The sequence below is a fragment of the Hibiscus syriacus genome, unplaced genomic scaffold, assembly GCF_006381635.1.
Source record: "Hibiscus syriacus cultivar Baekdansim isolate YM2019G1 unplaced genomic scaffold, ASM638163v2 tig00112285_pilon, whole genome shotgun sequence".
NCBI lineage: Eukaryota > Viridiplantae > Streptophyta > Magnoliopsida > Malvales > Malvaceae > Hibiscus > Hibiscus syriacus.
In genome coordinates, this window is record NW_024063293.1 from 1554600 (window position 1) to 1574059 (window position 19460).

Sequence of the window (19460 nt, forward strand, 5' to 3'; positions counted from 1 at the left end):
ACTTTAAAAGCTTCCATAGAAGTGGGATAACAGTAAACTGTAAGCAGGGAAAAATTTACAGCTTCAGTAGAGGATAAACCGAGAACTGTTTTGTTCGAACGAAAAACATTACAAAGAATTATTCTAAATTCCCATTATAACAACCAGATGCAGAGTTCTATCGTATCAACAATCCTAGAGTTCAATAAACAATAACATATCTACTGCATTCCTCCATAAACACTCCTTAAAACAGAAACAGAGCATTTCAATAAAGCAGCCAAATTTTGTATATAATTCCATCATTCCAATATTTAAACCTCAGAATAGATAATCCAACACTGAAGTATCATTTCTTACAAATTCTCCTTGCGGCGCAAGCAATCAATACAATCCTCTACTGCTATTGAGAATCGACCCCAGAGTCCCCTATTAGAACCAAATCATAATAAATATGAAATTAACCAGGATCTAATCATGCTAAATCATCAAAAATAAATTAAATACTAGATGCGGAAGTGTACCTGAATTAATTAATAGGTTGAAACCTTTAATCTATCTTTGGTTGTGATCTTCCAAGAAGATAGAATTCTCTTAAGTATAAACTCTCTGACGGGATAAGAGTAAATACGAGATTTGCTATTTCTTGGGGACCATAACCCTTTTATATAACCGATTTAAGAATCAATTATTGTTTGTACTTATAAATTTGTCCCTCATCAAATTATAAATACAACTTTAATAATATTTATACTTTTATTTCCATGACACTTCTAACACCTTATAACTTTATAACATAATTGATCACTTAATTTATGACATATTTTATGATAACAATATATATTATAAATATGTGCTCATAATTATGGATTTTAATCTAACAATCTCCCACTTGGACAACATGTTTCCTGATAAATGTATATCCTTATGAGTTCAATAGGTATTCTATAACAATCTCCTCGTATCATTCATGACTAGACCCGTGAATGATCACATATACAAACATAATCAAATGACATAGATCAATCATGGAGCGAAGCATGGAAATTACATACAATGTGAATCTATTTCTAACTGGTCCTCTTTAAACATTAGTGAGATCAAATTTTACCGAAATTAGAGTGTGGATAAACCAAAATAAAATTTTATTTCTGCAGAAAATAATTTTAACATAAATATCCTTAAACTGAAGTAATTGAAATTGTATCTATAACAAACGAATATTAATATTACAAACTCCCACTAAAATAAAATATTCTTAAATGATATTACACCCACATGAGTAGTGTGCTCATGAAAGACTTTGGGTGACAGTTCTTTAGTAAGCGCATAATTATGAGTTTCTACCAACATGGTCTATAAAAACATAATCACTTTGAAATTTCTTTAACAACCAGAAAAATAATGTCTATGTGCTTAGACTTAAGATATTTCTATTATATATATGGAATAAAGGACAACAACTTAGTTTTCACCAAATAACTAAAGTGATCTTTCTTATCAATCCATAATTAGCTGTTCACGTGACAAAATTTTGCATTTATATTCCAATAAGTCGGAGTCTATAAAACTTGATGATCTCTTACTTACTAGACCTCCAATATGTGAGCATGTGATATTTTTTGTTCTTAAATGTATTGTATGAATCAATTTGGCTGCTATCCAACGATCCATACCCAAATTGCTTAAATATCTGCTTAATATCCTAAAATCATACGTTATGTCTGAATGTGTATAAACATGAATATACATTAAATTCTTTATTTATTTTGAAGCATAAAGAACCTTTTACATTTCCTTAGTTTCAAAATCATCCTTAGGGCACTGATAAAGACTAAACTTGTTTCCTTTAGCAATAAGGGGTATTATTTGATTTACTCCCACTGAACTTATAATATATACAATAATCAACCTAATTCATCTAAAAACCAAATGAGATAATCACTTGGTGAAATTTGTTATACAATTAACGGGAGTAATACTTGAACTTATAAATAGATTTTCTTAATTTGCATATCATTAGTTTTGTTTCATTTGACACAATTTTCTAACTGCATCGTATAAAATATTCCATCAATATTAACATTGAGAAACACAGTTTTGAAATCCAACTTATGTAACTCATAATCAAACATGAGCAACAAGTATCATAATTATCTTGAGAATGTCTTTAAATGAAACCAAAGAGAAAGTCTTTACGAAATTATTGTATTCTTTCTAAATATATATTTTAGATACAAGACATACCTTATTCATATCAACATCACAATTTGCATCCATCTTGGTTTTAAATATCCATTTGCAACCAATAAAATTTGCACATTCAAGTAATGAAACAAGTTCTCAAACTTTCTTGTATAGAACTTATACTCTTCTTCAATGACATTAATCTACTTTTGAGAGTCAAAACTTTTATGACACAACGAAAGTTGATTAAATCATCTTTCATCATTATACTGTTATTCTTATTCTTATTTCTTATAGAAACATAATAATCTAAAATAATATTCCTCTCATCTCGTGGATATTCCTAATAACACTTGTTCTTTGAGGTTGTTGAGTTTGTTCTTCTGTAACAATTTCTCATCTTAAGTGAAGAGTTGTTCAATATTATCTTATTTGAGATTTTAGACTCACTTCTTGATTAAAGACATGTATAACACATGGATATCATCAAAAGTGATGATAGGAATTGAGTTATAATCCAATTCCTCCTTTAAATTAATTTTTAAACCTTATTTCTCCCTCCAAACTCAATATCCTAAAAGATAGTGTTATAGATCTTACCTTAAAAATATTTTTTAATTGTGAAATCATAAAATTTATAACCCCTAGATCATGTAGAATAACTAAAGTAGTTGCTTACTGTTTTAGAATTTTAATTTCTCTTCATATGTCCTAACTTATTCCAAAAGAGAAGAACACTTTATAACATATTATTGTCTCTTTTGAATTGGACTCTTAACCACCACATTCTGATTTTATTTTCACCCTTATATTTATATGCACTTTTTAAATGAGTACTTTAAAGCTTATTATGCTTCAACCTTTCTTTCTCTTGCACACAATAAAAAATGAGCTCATTTAGATTTCATTTCTCCCTTTGAGTTGATTAAACTCTATCGGAAACGATTCTAAATTCACAAGAACAAGTAATCCTTTGAAAAAAACTCGATCTTAAGTGCCTTAAGTTTTGAAGTAATATGAAACATATCCATAATGTACTCCCTCACATTTCCTTGACCCTTATACTTTATATACATCAAAGAAGTAAAGAAATGATGTCATTTAAACCTTATTGTTTTAAAAAACATTTCTCAACTTCGTCAAGAAAACCATTAGCTTTAGTAATATTTTCAGATTATGTGCTCTTAAAAACTTATAAAATTTTGTGTTTTATGATCAATAGACTTATACAATTTAAATAAATTTCACCTCTCTCAAAATCTCTTAAACCAATTAAGAATGTTATTTCCTACGAGAGGTGGAAATTGTTTTTTACTTAGCGCAAAGTCTATGTTCATACAACCAAACCTTTTGTAAGTGCATCATTTCTTCATATTCACGTTCCTAAGTGTATTTTTCCATAAAAAAGATATTGTGATAGCAATAAATAAATAAATAAATTGAATATAGAACAAAATATAAATAAAACTAAAGCACACATCTTAAGTAAATAAGTAAATTCAAAATTATGGCTAATTTCAATCACAAGATACCAAACACTACATAATATCAAGTCTTTGAACAATAATATTAACAATAAACGGTACTCTTGTTGTAGTAATCAAACACTGACAATAAGTTATGTCGAACAAAAGACTAATCTTTGGACTAATGTAATGGTCACATAAAATAAATACATTATAATTGTCACATGTTATTACCACAAGTGTCGCTTGAAATCCAGTCAAATATTAACTTTCCTTTGGGCCAATTAATAAATGCATGAATCAAAAGAAACACATAATCATATTGATGTTTCAAATAAATTAGTCTACACAAAAGAGGTCACTTTGGTGACATTTTCTTTCAACTAATCTATCAAAATATCAGACATAATCATAATATAAGTTAATTTATTTCAATATATATATATATATATATATATATATATTTAACCAACAATCAAAATTGAAAAAACCGAATTGAATATATACATACATTGCATTAACAATATAAGTAAAACCATATAAATATTGTCAACCAATCAATTTCTCTTAATTTATCTTTTAATTAAATTAAAAGATAACCAAAATAATAATAAATTTGAATACACTTAAACCTTGTCTCAAGATATCAAATACTCCATTAATATTTCATCTTTAGAGAAAATATTCATCTCAAGTGATATCTAATACGATAACCAAACATTAATAATAAAAACATGTCAAGCAAAAATCTTCATTTGGATCGATTTATTACTCACACATTAAACCGAATAATTATCAAATGCTTATTACCAAAGTTGTACATGCGATTATGTTAACTATTAATCTTCCTTTGGGCCGATCAATACTAACATATCATAAGTTACATGCATATAACCCTTCATATTTTAAATAAGTCATCTCAAAATAAATATCAATTTCAAATTTAATATTCTATAACAATCAAATGTCAAAACTGGATTTTTTTATTACACTACAATATCCGAAATAACCCCAAATAAGAATACATAAATGGTGTTCTCAAAAATTAGAAACTCAAGTATTTGATTGTTTCTAACAAATTCCTTAAACATGCATTTAATACATAACTTCATAAATTACCATAGACAAACCGAATTCAAAACAACCAACATTTAATCAAAGTCAAAGTACATACTAGTGAAAGATAACTTTTCCAAAGATTAAATAATAATAAATAATAATAATAATAATAATAATAATAATAATAATAATTTTAGTTAAACTAAATCGAATATATCAATGTCAAATATATATTTTATATCCATAACAGTAAAAAAAACCAAATTTTCTAATCATGTCATGATTTTTGAAGTAACCCATAATAAGATTGTCTAAAAAATGTTATTATAAAATCGAAAAATCTAAATATTTGACTATTTATCAAAACTATGGATTCATAAAATAAAACCAAAATACGATACAAGAAACTAAAACCAAATACATAATCCATAATCCATAATCCGAACTTATACTATAAGTAATACATATTTGTAATCTAACTTTACGTACATAAAAATTATGTACGCTTCATAATTTTTGGTTCTTAATCCACACATAATCTAGAAGATTTAGCACTAAGAACTTATGGCATAGTATGAAGCATACAACGATAATCGTTAAAGGTGAAACAGACCAAATGAAACATAAAGGTTCATCCATTTTAAGGCTAAACACTAATATGTATATAATCAAAATTAGGAAACACAAAACAAAACTTAATAATTGTAGAAGCAAAAGCTATGCACTCATATTTCTTTGTACAATAGAATCCTATAAAAAATATTACAGGACATTTACCTCTGTCGAGGAAAAATAAAACAATCGATAAGACTCAATCCATAAACCAAACACACACATATATATAAATTAAACATGAATGGAATCTATGAAATTAATGCATTCAAACATATTAATTTAAAACCCTAAATTAATAGAATTAATAAAATATCAGACCTGAATTTTAATATGATATGAGATATCAAATCAATTTATTAAAACCATATTTAAAAATAAATCTATAAATCAAATAAGTTCTCAATGATTTAACACAATATGACGACGATGCACTTGTTAGAATCAAACCATGATAAATATGAAATTAATCAAGATCTAATCATGTCAAATCATCAATAATAAATTAAATACTAGATGCGGAAGCATACTTGAATTAATTGATAGGTTGAAACCATTGAATCTATCTTTGGATGTGATCTTCTAAGAAGATAAAATTCTCTTATGTATAAACTCTCTGACGAGATAAGGGTAAATATGAGATTGTCTATTTCTTGGAGACCATAACCCCTTTATATAATTGATGTAAGAATCATTTATTGTTTGTACTTATAACTTTATCCCCATCGAATTATAAATACAACTTTAATAGTATCTACACTTTTATTTTCATGACACTTATAATACCTTATGATTTTATAACATAATTGATCACTTAATTTATGTCATATTTTATGATAAAAATATACATTATATGCCCATAATTATAGATTTTAATCCAACATCCCCAACACTGCAAAAGCCAGAAGCGGGTTAGCATCCAAAGTGTCAAAGATAGGTGGAATTATATTCCTGAAGAGATTCAAATAAGGATCACAGAGATCCCTAATAGCCTAAAGGGCCTGCCTGTCCCAAGGAATGTTAGGGAACTAACTGAGCAGAACCTACCCCACTGTAAATGTCGAGTCACTTAGTTAATCCCGTCACAACCACCGTCAACGACCTGTTGAGGTATCCACTAGGGCGGTCCTTTAAGGAAGCGAAGAAGATGTCAACATTATAACAACAAATGCAAAAGATAGGAAATGAATAATGCCTTGATATATTTCTCATTTCAATAAGGGTATATATATACAAGAAATTAAGCTAAGTGATGTAAACTAACTAAGCAAACACCTAGATAACAGAAACAACAAACTAACTTCTGTTATTACAAGAGGCTTCATAACTCTCCCTCTCAAGTTGGTGGTTGAAATACGTCTTTAACGCCCACCTTGCTAATTAGATATTCATGTTGAGCCACTCATAAAGCTTTGGTCAACACATCTGCTTGCTGCTCTCTTCTTGTTATATGTTCTGCTTGAATCAATCCTTTTGTATCTTATCTCGAACAAAATTGCAATCGATTTCAATATGTTTCTTGCGTTCATGATACACCGGATTAGACGCGATTTGCAAGGCTGCTTTGATGTCGTAGAACATCTTAGCTGGTCCCTCCTTTCTGATATTCAAATTCAGTTAAAACACCATCCATCCAACTAAGTTAATTTCATCTTTGTTATCACCATGCTTTTGTTGGTTTTTGGCAAAAGTCCCACATTGGTTGTGTATAAGGAGGAGGGGAAATTCTTTTGTTATAAATAAAGCCCTCCTCCTCCTTAGTTAATTATCCCACAAATATAAGCCTTCTTCTATTTTAAAGGCTATTTGTATTCTTTCTCTCTTTGTAATATTTCCTCTATTAGTGAAATATTTTGGTGTTCTCTTTTATGTCTATTTAATAGCTATTATCGGGTATAGTTGTTGTCAATTATTGTCCTATTAAAATTACTTGTCTTGGTAGTTCTGTCTAAGGAAAGTGGGTTTTAAGAGGGACCATTGTGACCCCTCCTCTTTCCTGGGAATCTACCTTGGGGTGATTTTTAGTACAATCGTTTTCACACTAGTCACCTAGATAATAGTTTTCACGGTGAATCTGTTATTGGTGGAAATTAACCCGAATTTCACAACAATTGGTATCAGAGCTCTTGGTTTATTTTAGTATGCTCTGTGGTTGCGGCTTAGGTTGATCTTCCACATCAGAAAAATTTCCTTGGGATAATTGACATTCTGCATTGGCAGCTATTAAATAGAATTTGTAGCAGAAATGGCAGACGCTTCTTCATCTTCAATTTTGGCAAGAAATGCTGTGACAAATGTTAGATTTGCAGTGGAGATTTTTGATGGCACCGGTCATTTCGGCATGTGGCAAAGCGAGGTTCTAGATGCCCTATTTCAGCAGGGTCTAGACATTACTATTGAAGGAGAGAAACCAGATGATGTTGAGGAGAAAGAATGGAAGAGGATCAATAGAATGGCATGTGGTACTATTCGATCGTGTCTTTCTAGAGAGCAGAAGTATGCATTTTCTAAGGAAACTTCTGCAAGTAAATTGTGGAAGGCACTGGAGGAGAAATTTTTGAAGAAAAGCGGTCAGAACAAACTCTACATGAAAAAGAGACTGTGCCGCTTCAACTTTGTACCAGGTACCACTATGAATGATCACATTACTAGCTTTAATCAGCTGGTGACTGATCTGATGAATATGGACGTGACTTTTGAAGACGAAGATCTGGCTCTGATGTTGATGGGATCACTTCCTGATGAGTTTGAGTATCTTGAAACTACTCTACTTCATGGGAAGGTTGATGTGTCTCTTAGTGAAGTAACTGCTGCCTTGTATAGTTATGAATTGAGAAAGAAAGACAAACAAGAAAACACAAGTGTCGAAGCAGAAGCTCTTGTTGTTAGAGGCCGTTCCAAGAGTCAGAATAAAGGAAGCAGAGGGAGATCGAAGTCAAAGTCCAGATTGAGCAAAGATGAATGTGCCTTTTGTCGAGAAAAATGGCACTGGAAGAAAGAATGTCCCAGGCTAAAGAATAAAGGCAAACCTGAAAGGGGGAAGGCTATCTCAGAATCAAATGTGGTCGAGTTTGATGATGGAGATTCAGATTTCGCATTCGCTGCTAAGCCATCAACCAGCTGTTCCAGTTCATGGCTGTTAGATTCAGCTTGTAGCCACCATATGACCCCCAATAGAGAATGGTTCTTTGATTTTAAAGAACTAAAAGGTGGAATTATCTACATAGCAAATAATTCCCCTCTTGACACACTTGGGATTGGTTCAATTCGCTTGAGGAATCAGGATGGATCAATCAGAACCTTAACAGGTGTCCATTATGTACCAGATTTAATGAGAAATCTCATCTCTGTGGGAACCTTAGAGTCAAAAGGTTTAGAAGTGAGGGCAAAAGATGGGATTATGAGGATTATCTCTGGTGCACTGGTGATAATGAAGGGAATCCGAAAAAGAAACAATGTGTATTACTTTCTGGGTAGTACAATTGTTGGGACAGCAGCAGTGGCAGCTTCTACTGATGAACAGGAGTCAGAAGCAACCAGGTTATGGCATATGCGCTTGGGGCATGTTGGTGAAAAATCCTTGAAATTACTGATAGATCAAGGATTATTGAAGGGTGCTCGGGCTTGCAAATTAGCTTTTTGTGAGCATTGCATCAAAGGGAAGAAGACGAGGGTGAAATTTGGAACAGCAATCCATGATACTAAAGGTATTTTGGATTATGTTCATTCAGATGTATGGGGGCCTTCCAAGACAACTTCATTGGGAGGAACACACTATTATGTCACCTTTGTTGATGATTTTTCCCGGAGAGTTTGGGTGTATCCAATGAAGACAAAGGATGAGGTGCTAGGATTTTTCCTTAAATGAAAAAGATGATGGAGACTCAAACAGGCAGAAAAATCAAACGTCTCCGTACAGACAATGGTGGAGAGTACAAAAATGATCCATTTCTGAAAGTCTGTGAAGAGGAAGGTATTGTTAGGCACTTCACTTTCAGAGGTACACCACAACAGAATTGAGTGGCAGAGCGTATGAACCGGACATTAGTGGAGAAGGTTCGGTGTATGTTGTCTAATGCTGGGTTAGGCAAAGAATTTTGGGCTGAGGCTTTGGTCTATGCTTGTCACCTTGTCAACCGCTTACCATCGACTGCTATTGGTGGTAAAACACCATTAGAGAAATGGTTTGGAGTACCTGCTACAGATTATGATTCCTTACATGTGTTTGGTTCCACTGCATACTACCATGTTAAGGAGTCAAAGCTGGATCCAAGAGCAAAGAAGGCGATTTTTATGGGGATCACCTCTGGTGTGAAAGGCTATCGTCTTTGGTGTCCAGAAACAAAGAAAATAATCTTCAGCAGGGATGTTACCTTTGATGAATCTACCATGTTGAGAAAGGTGACTTCAGAAAAATTGGAGCAGACAGATGGAACTCCCAAAAAGGTGGAGTTTGAAGGAAGCAAATTTGTCCCAACCAGTAAAGAAAATGATGTTGACTCTCCTATGGTAGAAGAAGAGTCAGATGAAGAAGAGGTTCAGACCTAAGAACCTCCACAGCAACATGAATCAATTGCACTCAGAAATGGAAAGAGGACCATTAGACAACCTGCTTGTTATGCTGATATGGTCTCTTTTGCATCACCAATTGCAATTGATGACGTTCCTGCCACTTTTCATGAAGCAGTTCAAAGTTCAGAACATAAAAAGTGGAGGATTGCTATGAATGAAGAAATGCAATCCCTTCAAAAGAATCAGACGTGGAAACTAGCTAGTCTTCCGAAGGGAAAGAAGGCAATTGGGTGCAAGTGGGTATATGCAAAGAAAGATGGATTTCCTGACAAGAATAACATCCGCTACAAAGCAAGATTGGTGGCTAAAGGCTACGCTCAAACGGAGGGAGTTGATTATAATGAAGTATTTTCTCCAGTTGTAAAACATTCCTCCATCAGAATTTTGTTGGCTTTGGTAGCGCAGTTGGATTTGGAACTAGTTCAGATGGATGTAAAAACTGCATTTTTACATGGAGACTTGGATGAGGAAATCTACATGACTCAGCCAGATGGATTCAAAGTTGCTGAAAAAGAAGAGATGGTGTGCAAATTAGAAAAATCGCTATACGGATTGAAGCAATCTCCAAGGCAGTGGTACAAGCGATTTGACAAGTTTATGATAGGGCAGAAGTACATAAGAAGCAAATATGATCATTGTGTGTATTTACGCGAGCTAGAAGACGGATCCTATATATATCTTCTTCTTTATGTTGATGATATGCTGATAGCTTCCAGGAGTCAGACAGAAATTGCGAAACTAAAGACTCAATTGAACAGGGAGTTTGAGATGAAGGATCTTGGTGAAGCGAAGAAGATTCTAGGCATGGAGATATCAAGGGATAAGAAATTGGGGAGGCTTTGTTTGTCTCAGAAAGAATATCTGAGGAAGGTACTAAAACGATTTGGCATAAATGAGATGTCAAAACCAGTTAGTACACCTTTTGCTCCTCATTTCAAGCTCGGTGCATCCATGTCACCTAAGGATGATGCAGAATGGGAATACATGTCAAAGGTTCCGTATGCAAGTGCTGTTGGTAGCTTGATGTATGCAATGGTGTGTACGAGACCTGATATTTCATAGGCAATTGGGGTTGTGAGCAGGTATATGCATGATCCTGGAAAGGAGCATTGGCAAGCTGTGAAATGGATTCTGCGGTATATTCTGAACACCGTAGATGTTGGTTTGGTCTTTCAGCAGGACAAACAAGATGGTCAGTGTGTGTAGTTGGGTATTGTGATTCAGACTATGCAGGTGATTTGGACAAGCGTCAATCAACTACTGGTTATGTGTTTACATTTGCAAAGGCACCAGTCAGTTGGAAGTCCACCTTACAGTCAACAGTGGCTTTGTCTACTACAGAGGCAGAGTATATGGCAGTTACAGAGGCTGTGAAGGAGGCAATTTGGCTTCAAGGGTTGCTTGGTGAATTGGGAATGGAACAAAAGCACATCAAAGTGCACTGTGACAGTCAGAGTGCTATTCATTTAGCAAAGAACCAGGTTTACCATGCAAGGACGAAGCACATTGATGTTCGATATCACTTTGTACGAGAGATTCTAGAAGAAGGTGGAGTCATAATCCAGAAGATTCGGACCACTGAGAATCCTGCTGATATGTTGACAAAAGTGGTAACTGCGGTCAAGTTTAAACATTGTTTAGATTTGGTCAATATTGTTACAAATTAAAAGATTGTTTTTTTTAGAGATGTGTGTGGAATTTGCCAAGGTGGAGATTTGTTGGTTTTTGGCAAAAGTCCCACATTGGTTGTGTATAAGGAGGAGGGGAAATTCTTTTGTTATAAATAAAGCCCTCCTCCTCCTTAGTTAATTATCCCACAAATATATAAGCCTTCTTCTATTTTAAAGGCTATTTGTATTCTTTCTCTCTTTGTAATATTTCCTCTATTAGTGAAATATTTTGGTGTTCTCTTTTATGTCTATTTAATAGCTATTGTCGGGTATAGTTGTTGTCAATTATTGTCCTATTAAAATTACTTGTCTTGGTAGTTCTGTCTAAGGAAAGTGGGTTTTAAGAGGGACCATTGTGACCCCTCCTCTTTCCTGGGAATCTACCTTGGGGTGATTTTTAGTACAATCGTTTTCACACTAGTCACCTAGATAATAGTTTTCACGGTGAATCTGTTATTGGTGGAAATTAACCCGAATTTCACAACAGCTTCGATACTCTGCTTTTGCAAACGACCTTGACACCGTTTGCTTCTTTGATTTCCATGATACCAAAGAATTTCCAAGTTTTATGCAGTAACCCGTCACTGACCTCCTTATCATGGGACACGAGGCCAATCCGAATCGTAAAACGCAAATAATTGACACTTACTTGATGCGTCTAGCAGAGTTCCTTGACCCAAACTCCCTTTTATGTATCGAACCACTCTTAGGGCTGCTTCTAGATGGGATTGCATAGACTAATGCATGAACTGACTTAAATATTGTATTGTATAAGCAATATCGGGACTTGTATGTTTTAAATAAATGAGCCTCCCAACTAATCTTTGATACAGAGTTCTATCTTACAATTCTTCATTAGTATTATCACTTTGAACTGTCTCTCCAAAAGCTGCTGAAACAAGTTTATTGTTCTGCTCCAAGGGTGTAGAAACCGACTTTGCTCTTCCCAATCCCACATCTTCGATAAGTTCCAGAGCATGTTTCCATTGGTTCGAGACAACACCCTTTTCTGATCGCATAACTTCCAGCCTAAGGAAATACTTGAGTTCACACAAGTCCATTTTGAAACTGTGATGTAAAATACTCTTGATGCCATCTATTAACCCTGCATCATTCCGGTGATTAATACATCATCGACATACACAAGAACTATCATAAGTTTACCTTATCCTTGCTTTATAGACATGGAATAATCATGTTTACTTTGACAACAACCTGCTGATAAAAGCGCCTCTGTCAACTAAATATTCTATTGTTTAAAGGCTTGTTTCAAACCATAAAGTGATTTTTGTAGTCGGCACACCATACGCTCCCTCTGACTACAAAAACCATCGGGCAACGTCATATAAACTTCCTCTAGTAAATCACCTTGAAGAAATGCATTATTTACGTCCATTTGCCAAAGTGGCCAGTCAAAATGTAGGCAAGAGCAAGAACAAGGCGAATCGTAATAAACTTAGCCATTGGGAAAAAATGTTTCAACAAAATCCACGCCTTCCTGTTGATCATACCCTTTCGCTACCAAACGTGTTTTAGAACGCTCCACTTCACCGGAGGCTCTATACTTGATCTTATAGATCCATTGCTGATTTTCTCATAAGGAAAAGGTACAACAGTCTACGTATTATTCAACTCAAGAGCTAAAATCTCATCTTTCATGGCTTGCACCCATTGAGGATGGGTACAAGCTTCTTTATAAAAAGATGGTTCAATCAAATGAGAAGTGGAAGAAAGAAATAATTGTGTGCGATGAGATAAACGAGAATAAAATATATGTTTAGAAATAAGATACTAACCTGAAATAGACGAAGTTGATTGGTAAGTTCGAGCATAGTCACATAACCAATTTGGAGGCTTAAAAACTCTAGTGGATCTGCGTGACACAGGAGGGACTAAATCTGGGGATATTTCTGCTGAAACAGAAGGTAAAGAATTAGAAACTGAAGGTATAGAAGAATCTGCTAAAGCCATAGGTAAGGTAGGTAATGAACCGCTCGTAGGCATTGGATAAATAAAAGGTGAGACTGAAGGTTGAATTCTAGGTTGCAATACCAAAAAATCATCATTACAAACACTAGGATGAGAAGGAAAAAAAGAGTTTACAGTAGCAATAGGAAAACAAAAGGGAAACATGTCTTCATGGAAAATAACATCCCTGCTAACAAAAAAAAACCTTGGTTTTGAGATTAAACAAAATGTAACCCTTTTGGGTTGATGAATATCCAAGAAACACAGAAGGAAGGCTTTAGCAGAAAATTTATCATTATAATTGGTGTCAGTGGCATAACAAATTCAACCAAAAACATGAAGATGAGAAAGATTGGATACTTCATTATATAGCTTTTCAAAGGGAGTTTTCCAGTGCAACACAAATGAAGGTAAGCGATTAATAAGGTAACAAGCAGTATTAAGGCACTCACCCTAAAATTTAATCGAAACATTAGAATGGAAACGAAGGGCTCTAGCAACCTCTAAAAGATGTCGATACTTTCGCTCTGCTTCCCTATTTTGCTGGCGTGTACGGACACAAGTACTTTGATGAATAGTCGCAAAGGAAGAAAAGAAATCAAAACATCCCAAGTGACGAATTACTCTTCAGTTTTAGAGAATATTGTTTATTTTATTGAGTGTTTAGAGAAATATTATTTCTTGCATATGAACTTTGCAAAAATTCTCAAATTAGTTCTTGAATTTGCTTTTTGTTGCATATTGGTACTTGAATTTTAAAAAAATCAAAAGAAAAAAAAGAAATTCTCAAATTGGTACTCAACACCAACGAGGTATTCTAACAACTAATTAAGTTATGACACGTGGTACTTAATAACTTTATCGATCGACCTAATTGATTATTGAGATGTTAACATAGGTATTGTTTGAGATTTTTTTTCAAGTTTAAATATTAATTTGATAAAAGTCACTAGATTCAAGTACCAATTTGTATAATAAGCCAAAAAAAACTATAAAGCATTCATAACATAAGAAAGGAGAAGGAGAAAAGGGGGGAGAAAAGTGTATTCAAATTATATATCAACACAAGGGAAACAGTTGAGGGCGTAAGTAGGGCAAGTACATATAATAAACCTCTATGAAATTTTCTTTCACCATGATCTCCGAAATGATCGTTTTCAGAGGACCAACCACCACACTCCATCGAACCACCGGGCGTGACCCTAACCAGAACCCTCGACGTTTAACCTTATACTCGAGCCGTATGGTGCTTCCCTTTCTCCTCTTCAGACGCATCCGTCCCTGGCACCACGGCACCAATAGCGTCGAGTTTGGAAACATCGATACGGTCATAGAACCTTTTCTCAGCATTCTTTAAAAAAGAAGACCCGTTGGTGCTAATGCGGATTGCAAATTAAGTGTTTCAGCCAATTCGCAACTCGGTTGCTTATATAGTGAGTGATAAGATAGCAGTTGAGCTATCTAAGAAAACAAGAAAAGAACTGAAACCTCTGTAATTCTTTATTAACAAAAAGTTGATCTCTCTTGAGTTAGAGAGTAGCTATTTATACAAGCAAAGAGAAAGGTAACTGTTGTGTAACAAATCATTAACAACTTAACTGCTCATAACAAGAAGCTAACAAACTATTCTAGAACTATTCTAGAACTCACACAACCCATGCACAGGCTCGTATAGATAACACTAACATTCACCCTGCTTCATTAACTTCTTCAGCACTTGCTGCAGCTTCTGCAGCTACAACGAACTTCTTGACTTCAATATTCCCCCTGCCATTCCCACTTTGTAAACCTGCAGGAAGACCTCTTAGTTGTGTTACTAAGAGTTCCTGTCTGTGTTTGAGAAACGAATGGGAAAAGAGTGGCTTTGTCAAAGCATCTGCCACCTGCTCATAGGCAGGAATCTCATTAACTTGTAAACGACCATCATCAACCATTTTTCGAACAAAAAATAAGTCAAGCTCAATATGCTTGAACTTAGAGTGCTGAACAAGATTGGCACAGACCGCAACAGTGCTGGAATTATCACACCACAAGGTAGCTTTACCATGTGGAACCACACACAACTCCTGAAGTAATGACTCAACCCAAATAATCTCAGCAACTGCAGAAGCAACACTTCTATATTCGACTTCAGCCGTGGAACGAGAAACAACTTGTTGTTTGCGTGAGCTCCAGGAAATAAGATTCCCACCAAAGAAAATACAGTAGCCAGTCGTGGAACGCCTATCATCAGGATCGGACCCCCAGTCTGCATTCGCAAAACCAGTCAGAGACATGCGAGAAGATGCTGTAAATCGAAGACCATAATCAGCTGTCCCTTGAAGATAACGTAAAATCCTCTTAACAGCCTGAAAATGGCTATTACGAGGTGACTGCATGAACTGACAAACTTTGTTTACTGCAAAGGAAATATATGGCCGAGTGACTACTATGTACTGAAGAGCTCCTATAATGCTTCTATATTGAGCTGCATCTTCAACGGGGTCACCAGTATCAATCGATAACTTGTAATTGGAGACCATGGGAGTAGGAAGACTCTTGACATCACCAAAACCATGCTTATACAAAAGCTCATGAATGTATTTTTGTTGAGTCAAAACAAGACCATTGTCATCAGAACACACCTCTATACCAAGAAAGAAATTAAGAGAACCAAGATCCTTTAACGAAAAACGAGAAATCAGTTTTTCAATCACACTGAACCTCACTAGCATCACTCCCTGTCAAGATGATATCATCTACATATACAAGCATGTAGACAACACTGCTAGCTGATTTTTGAACAAACAAGGATAATTCAGATTTAGACAAAACGAACCTTTCAGAGACCAGGTATTCTCGAAGGCTCTCAAACTAGGCCCAAGGAGCTTGCTTCAAGCCATAAATTGCTTTATGCAGCTTGCAAACTAAACCATCACCAGCTTGCACAAACCTAGGAGGCTGAGTCATGTAAACCTCTTCCATCAATGCCCCTTTTAAAAAGGCATTATTAATATCTACCTGACGTAACAACCAACCTCTTGTCAATGCAAGAGTAAGAATCACTCGTACTGTTACAGGTTTCACAACCGGACTAAAAACCTTATGAAAATCAATCCCTGGTTGTTGAAGAAACCCCTTCGCAACAAGATGAGCCTTGTACCGAGACACTGAGCCATCAACAATACGTTTCGCCTTAAAAATCCACTTGCAGTGAACAGGTACACGATCTCTAGGAAGAGGGACCAGAGACCACGTGTTATTTGCAATCAAAGCATCAAACTCTTCCTGTGTAGTTTTCTTCCAATGAGGAATCTTCATAGCTTCTTTAATGGACCGAGGTTCTTCATCACAATATTCAACATGCAGAACACGGGGTTTCCGAATGCCATCTTTGGCCCTGGTAACCATAGGATGAGCATTTTGAACCAAACTAGCCCCATGCGTATTGTTACCCGTTGTAACGACTCTATGCACATTGTCATTGTCAGCCATTGCTCCAAAAGGCGTGGCTCCATGAGCATTGTAGTGGTCGGCCACAGCTCCAATAGGCGTGCTACTCGAATTACTAGAAGTATCATGTGCCTCATTACAAACAAAATTTGGAGAAGCAAGCATAGGCTCCACAATGGCACGGGATTGTGCGGGACTAGCAACACATGGGCTGTTTTTATTTAATGGAGCAGCACGAGCAGCACAATTTGGCATATTATAAAAAGAAATGGACTCATGCGCACCTGCTGGCATATTTTCAAATGAAAAAGCCCCATGTGCACCTGTAAAGAATGGAGCATGCATTGAAACTAGTGGAGCATTGTTTGTATTTAAAAAATCATGCACATGTATTGAATTCTCTGGATCATGCGTTGAACTTAGTGGAGTAGGGGTGACATGTGTTGGTGGAGCCTTTAGAGCATGCACGACATGTGTTGGTGGAGCCTTTGGAGTATGCATATTGTCACAAGTTAGCAGCGTGGTCCCATGCGTGTTTTCAAAAGCAATGGTCCCATGCGCACCTGACCCAACAACGTTGAAAGTGCCTTTATTCGCATTACCAAAATCACGTTCATCCAATACTTGACCCTCGACCATGTCAAAAGGTATGGTCCCAATGTTTTGACACCCATGCGCATTATGCCTTTGACTATTTGATGAGTCATGCGTTGATGGAGAGACACATGGATTGTTCTCACTTAATAGAGCAGGCACTGGTGGAGCACACGTTAATGGGACTTGCAGTGTCTGTACAGGGGAGACAAGAGGAATAACACCCATGGAGACACCATTATCTGAAGCAATATTTGGAATATTACACACTGCATAAGGAAAAACATTTTCATCAAATATGACATGACTCTAAATTATTACTCTGCCAGAATCATCAAGACACTTATACCCCTTATGAGAAGTGCTATATCCTAGAAACACACACTTCTTTGACCTGAAATCCAGTTTATGATGATTAAAAAAAACGCAAGCAAGGATAACAAGCACAACCAAACACCCTGAGAAAGGAATAATCTGGAAAGACACGATGCAGAGCTTCAAAGGGAGACTTGCCATGCAAAACAGGTGTGGGTAACCGATTGATAAGATAAACAGCAGAAACAAAGGAATATCTCCAAAATTTCTGAGGTAAAAAAGACTGAGCTTACATTGTCAATCATGTTTCAACAATGTGCCTATGCTTCCTCTCAGTTTTACCATTATGTTCCGAGGTACCAGGGCACGAGAGGCGATGCTGCACTCCATTGGCACAAAACCACTTTCGAAGTGGTTGATACTCCCCACCACCATCAGCCTGCAGTGCTTTAATTTTATATCCGAACTGTACTTCAACCAATTTCGCAAAGTCAAGAAAGCATTGAGCCACCTCAGATTTACGTTTCAAGAGGTACATCCAGGTATAACGGCTACAAACATCAACAAAAGAAACATAATAAAGAAAACCGTCACTGGAGCATACAGGAGCTGGTCCCCAGACGTCAGAGACAACAAGTTGAAAAGTCTCATTATATTCTATCAATGATGTACAAAAGGGCAACTTATGTGATTTCCCTTGCATACAAGCAGAACACACATTCATGGCTTCAGTTTTATTGAAAACAATACTACACGACTTTAAAACACGGTCAACAACATCAAGAGATGGATGGCCAAGACGCTGATGCCACAATTTCAAAGACACATGTGACTTCGAGACATTATTCTCCAAGCAAGGTGACCTCTGATCCTTACAAGGCAGCAGCTGATACAACCCGTCATCCGTGAGCCTCCCTCGAAACAGAATTACTTGAGTCCGAGCATCCTTTACAGGACATTCAGAGGGGTGAAATTCCATGAAGACACCATTGTCACTAGTGAACTGAGAAACAAACAACAACTTTTTCTTTATGTTAGGTACGTGCAACATATTTTGTAAAATTAAAGGCTTCCTATTTGAGCTCAAAAATCCTTGACCAACATGTGTAATTGGAACACCATCATCATTACCCATGAGCAAGGAATTACCACCTGTATAAAGAGTACCTGATTGAAACAAAGACATATCATTTGTAACATGATGTGTGAAGAACTGTACCCAGAGTTTGTTGGAACCGTGGACGTATAGGCTGCCGAGCTAGGTGTCAAAAAAGAGGGGGATGTAGCATGAGGACCATAAGAAATATTCGAAGCAAATCCAGGGAAGAAACCAGGAAATGAGTAATATCCAGGAGCATACAGGGAAGGAAAGTAAAAAAGAGTGGGAACAAAGCTTGAACGAGAAGGCATGGAGGTTACAGTGTGAGCATATGGTTGTCCACCAGATTGCTCGTGTTTAGCAGAATTCCCACCGCCAGTGGGCTTCGAACCATTCTCTATCAACGACTCAGATCCAGACATACCAGTGTAGTCTCTATCGAAGCGATGATAACACTTTTGGACCACATGTCCAAAATGACCACACAACTGACATTGAGGACGATTA

At 35.6% G+C, this 19460-nt stretch overlaps 1 pseudogene; it reads right to left on the reverse strand.

Moving 5' to 3' along the window:
- Nucleotides 1–363: 363 nt before the first annotated feature.
- On the reverse strand, nt 364–9064 carry LOC120177281 (annotated as a pseudogene).
- Between the last annotated feature and the right edge of the window lie 10396 nt (nt 9065–19460).